This window comes from Sceloporus undulatus, chromosome 3, assembly GCF_019175285.1.
Source record: "Sceloporus undulatus isolate JIND9_A2432 ecotype Alabama chromosome 3, SceUnd_v1.1, whole genome shotgun sequence".
NCBI classification, from domain to species: domain Eukaryota; kingdom Metazoa; phylum Chordata; class Lepidosauria; order Squamata; family Phrynosomatidae; genus Sceloporus; species Sceloporus undulatus.
This window is the reverse complement of record NC_056524.1, coordinates 126,853,804-126,859,599: the sequence shown is the minus strand read 5'-3', so window position 1 is coordinate 126,859,599 and position 5,796 is coordinate 126,853,804.

Below are 5,796 nucleotides of genomic sequence, written 5' to 3'. Positions count from 1 at the left end.
ATTTGGGGTTCCCCAAATTATTAGAAATTTCTGTGGGTTGTGGGTTAACAGGGAGTTAATTTTTACCAAAGGTCCCATAGGGTGCTAATGTGTCTCTTCACCACTGACAATTTTGCCATGCCTGGTTTAAAGCAAAGTACTTGTGGGGTAGATTCTATTTACAGGGCCATCTTTGGAAAGGGCAGTTTCTAGAAGTAAATAAAAATGTAAGTTACTTGTTTACTAAAGTTGTGTATTACTACCACTGCTAAAAATTACTGATTCCTTGAGAAAGCCTAAGCAGTCTAACTATAGTCTAGAATGTCCCTACCACCGATGTCAGGTGATATTTAAATTTTTGCCATTTATTTATTTTTTCAATATAAACTATTTTTTAACTGATTTTTAAACTTACAGGGTTTTTAAAATAGTAAATTTTAGTAAAAGTTTTTTATTGCGCATGTTTTTTTTATTATTTTTTAAATGTGTTAACTCAGTGTTCTGTATGACACCTGGAGATCCTTGAACAGGGTGGAAATATAAATATTTTAATAAATAATAAAATACAGGTTAGCTAAAATAGCAGTAAACAACTATGTCAGCAAAGAGGGGGGGGGGGTAAGCACTCAATAAACGTCACTCCCCATTTAGCTGAAAGTATAAAAATAAAATGTTGGATCAGTGTCAGCTGAAATCAATATGTTTTACTGAAATGAAGTGACTATACATCCTTACTGTTTTTATGTGTTTTTCTCCTAGGAATGCAATAGAAGTGTGTAAGAAATTAGGACGTTTGGACCGATGAATTAGGTCAACGCCCATTGCTTTTATCATGCAGCTTTTAAATTATTTTTTTTTCAATGCAAAATGTGTTATAATGGTTATAGAAGATCAGGTTCTGCCCATAAATCAGTTGATCAAATTTTGATACCCTCCTCACCCACTAACAAGTTTAATCATATTAAAACTTCAGATTTTTCACCTGCATCCTCTTTGTTTATCCTTTTCCCTTCCTCATTTTTTCAAGGACTGCATGGAAGGATGGACCTAGAAGAGCGCTTAGACTGGTTATACATACAAGAGATAAATCATCGTGAAGACATGGTGCTTGTGTTTTTCTTTTCTTAAAAGTAAGCAATCTGTAGTATATTTTGAAAAAAAATATTTGGTAGCGTGAAGTATCCTGGTATATGACCAGCAGCCAGATAGAAGGCTTCATTCAAGTAGAAAATTGCTACAAATCTGATTCACGTGGATTGATAACAATGCTTTTCTAACATGAGTGTGTCAGAAGTCAGGAATTGTGCACCTTAAGAACATGTTTCATAGATTTTTTTAGGAACATACTTAGAGGTTAAGAATGCCAAGTTTTTCTGCGATCAGAAGTTTTTGACATTTTTGAGGCCCCAAATGTAGCTTGTTGGGGTAAGCCTACTCCCATCACTAGTTCCAGCTTCCTGCCCACCCTAGCAAGTTCAGAAGCCATGCAAATGGCAAGTTAGATAAATAGGGTTAACACTTTCAGTGGGAAGGTAACAGCGTTCTGTACCAGTCAAGCGGGCCCACATAACCACTGGAGTCGTCCTTTAGAACCAGTGTTTTCCCCAACTGTTGGGTCGGGAACCCCTTTGGGGGTCGAATGACCCTTTACATGGGGGTCCACACTAAGACCATTGGAACACTATTTAATTACAAGTTATGAAGTACCAATGAAAATAAACATGAAGGGGAACTGTATTAAGGGTTCCGCGCATTAGAAGGTTTTGGGAACCACTGTCTTAGACAGTGCTATGTCCTTTGGCTTTAGTAAGAGAGATGGAGCAACACCCCTTACAGTCGGTTATTAGACATTCGTTTACATAAAATAAGTTTTTAATTTTATAGTTTGGAAAAATTAATTGCTATTGCCACATTCACTTTTTAGCTGAGATAAAAATTACAACTCAATTAAAATGTGCAATGCACAAAATAATTGCTACCTATGGCCAGATTTTGCTCAGCTTATAGAAAACTTGCATGCTGAAACCTCAGGATATAGGTTTCCTCATGCTACACCCACACAATCATAATTTTCAAGGAACATTTTTTTTTAAAATAAGCTGACAGACTTCCACTAGCATTATTCCAGCAGGTGAGGCTGACCAAAACAAGAAAATGGTTTTTTTCTACAGTTAACTGGTTTTCAAATTCCAAAGAGTGCTGTTTTTCCCTCTTATTAATGTGAATTATTTTTGGATGGGTATTTTGTAAATGAGAGCCAGTGTGTGTTAGTGGGTGTTGAGTGTTGGACTCTGGAGACCGGGTTTTCAAATCCGGGTCCCTTGGGCTACTTTTGGTGATCCTGGATAAGTCAACACTCCTCTCAGCCTCAGTGAGTGACAAATAGCAAATCCTTGCTAAATAAACTGTCAGAAAATCCATGACAGGTTTTTTGGTCTTAAGGGCCCAGACTGCACAACTTTGGATAGTAGGAAGGGGCCGAAAATAAAATATGCTAAAGGTAAGTTTTGGGCCACAGGTAGGTTTTTAGCGGCCTTCACTTTTTTTCCCCCCAATAAAATGATTAAATTATGTTGCAAATAACCAATATTATTAAAAATTTCAATATATAAATAATTACACTTAAGATTTTTACAAAAAGAGGGGGGAAAAGTGTGTGGTGTGTGTGTGTTTCAAGGTCTGCATGTTGCTATGGGCCACACTTTCTTTACTCTTGCTTTACTCCAGTAGTTTCCAAAGTTTCCTCCAGGTGTTTGAGACTTCATCTCCCATAAACCCTGGACAATTTGGCAGTCAGGAATTCTAGGAGTGGAAGTTCAAAACATCTAGAGGATTAAAGTTTGGGAATCACAGCTTTACTCAGTCTTAATATAGCTCCAACACTTAATATTCCTACCTCTAAAAAGGTATCATCACTCGATTGCCCATGATTTATCGGGAAAGGCTTCCGTCCATCTGTCAGAATGCACAAAAAGCAATTCTTCATTAGGATTTATTCAAAAGCGTTAGGTAGTAAAATTCATGTGAATCCTCTATCCTCTACAAGTGATATATTGTGGCCAATACATCATTGCTTTCCATAATACTGGCATACTTTACCAAGCCTCTGTTTTCAAACCCAGTTTATATCTTTCATACATTCATTTAGAGACTCAGTGTCAGCAATGTAAATCCATAATGGGCATAATGTGTGACAATGCAAGAGGAAGCTCTACAGTAAACATCCTTGATTAAATTCCACAGATCTCTGAGTTGAATCATCCACGTTTTACAAGCTAAGTTTTTGGTTCAGTTCCCAGGTCTATTCAGGGAAATGCCACTTGAAATTGTTACCTGTAAATATAATAGCATGTTATCCAGGCCATAGCTTTGTGTTTATGCCATTTTCCAAGATCTAAAAGCAAGACTATCTAGAAAGTCTTTCAATGTACAGAAATGTTTGGAAATCAACATTTAAAAGTATACTATTAAGGGCACATTCTTCAGGCCCATCATGATTTTAAAAAATCATGATGTTTCTTGAAACTGGCAGCTTATTCTATGCTGCCTAATAGTTTTTCTATTAGTCAAATATATTTTTAATAGGTATACATGGCAGTGAGTGGTAATTTGTCATTTTTCCACAAAAGAATGCAGTGAATCCTAATTGCCCCCAAATGTAATGTCTCTAGTGTGGTTTAAGGGCTAAGCCAGGATACTGAATAAAAGAAGTGGTAATATCATGTGTCAGACCGACACCAAATTATCTATACGTGTGTCATAGATAATGGAGGAGAGGAGGAGTTACATGCAAAAAGCAAAAACAAATCTTGAATTAAACATTGAACCCTGCTTATCAGCTTAATGATTTCTTTCCCCTCTGAAAAACTCGAAAACCAATATCTTTGCATTCTATCTTATTGTTCTTGAATGAAAAAAATAAATATTTCATTGAGGAGTTAAAAGAACAGGCAGAATTGGCTGTAGACAATTTGATCGTGTCTTTCAGGATTGTTCTTACCTAGTTCATAGAGAATGCCACCAACATTTACTAATGCAATGAAGTGCAGATCTACTTTCTCATCTATACTTGGTGCCTGTAAGAAGGAATGTGAGACATGTAAGGTAAAAGTAGACATTTGACACTGCGTCCACAGTTTGAAGAAAACCTAACATCACCTTGGACGCACATTCAGTCTCAACACCAGAAATATTAAGACAAATGCTTCTGAACATGAATGGGTTCCTTTTCTTTATTGCTCATCCACAGACACACAGTTCTAGGATCACCGTTAGGGTTTCCAGATATTATATGTGAGAAACCAGGTATACTTACCTGAGATCAAGTCTACTAAACTCAAATGGACTTATTTCTGTTAGCAGACACATATAAGACTACACTGGTAACTTAGTATTTAAACTTACAAACTTAGGCCCGGTACAGACGGGCCTGTGGGTGGGGTGAGGGCTGAGTGTCCCCATGCTCACAGCCCTCCCTGCGCTGCCTGGGTGTCATCTTGATGCATGCCATGATCCCTTTGGCGCAGTGCCCAAACAGTGCTGTGCCAAAGGGGCGTGATCAAGCTGCCCGGCAGCGGCTATGGTGCCGCTTCGCATGCAGAAAAAAGAAATGGAAAAACTAGCTCATTTTTGTACTCTGTGGAGGCCGGATCGGTGCTGTGGCGTGTGTTTGCCATGGTACCGATCCAGGGCAGAAAGGGGTGCCATCTTGCCTCCCCTTCCTGCTCGTTTGTACAGGGACACAGATTCAGAATCTCATGTCAGAACTGTGCTTTTCTAATAGAAACCAGTATATGACTGAGTTTACAATAACAGATTACAATAATTGTTTAATCAATAAAAATGAAATTATAAAACATACCATGAAAGAGGACAACTCTTTTACAACTAAATACTGTAACTACAAATATAGAAGGACTATGTAATAAAGTTAGTTAACTGAAGAAAGCTTGTCACTGGTTAACCTATACTCACATACAATTATTTCCCCAAGTAGTGATTTAATGAAAGCCAACATATATTGGTATTCATGGCAAGAGCTCTTAAAGCAGTTCTTAAAGCAACTCTTAAGTTTTTCAACCTCTTACAATTCAGCAAAAGGCCTCCAGCATTCACAGTAGTAAAGTTACATATCTTAGCTTCCCCATGAAAAAACCTTGCCTTAGAACACAACAATTATGCCAACAAGATGCTGCTAAATATGGTACAAATCTGGAACAGATATCTTTTTACAGGTTTCTAGGCATTATTTGGTATAGTGACTCTCTTAGCAAAGCAGGAAAACTTGCAGAGAGAAAAATATTGGAAAAGATCAGAATTCAAGTGAGAGGGAAGTATATGCAAATCTTTGCTTTGAATCTGAATTAGAAGGTCTGTTCAACCAAAGCCACTTTTGTACACTAAAATATTTATAAATCTAAAACAGAGGCTCACTCTAAAGAGAAGAAAAGAAGAGAAAAATGTTGAACATAGACTCAATATGAGAGAAGCAGGACTTGCAAGAAACTAAAGTGGGGAAATCACACTCCAAGGCTCAAAGGTTTTTGTAGGGAACCTTGCATTCCAGTTCAAAATATTACATGCTCATGTAAGCATTTTCTGTCTACAAAATATTCCTTTTCCTCCTTTCAACATTATTCTTTTTGTTCCAAACATCATTCTTGTCTAATATGCTGGTTATCACTGATCTTTAATCCTGTGTTTGCATTGCTTAGAAAAGCACAGGTAAATCATAATACAAAGGAAGTTTGATCAGTGCAAATACGGCTCCAAACACATGGGCCAAATGATGTGGATCTGGCCACATTTGTGGTGTAG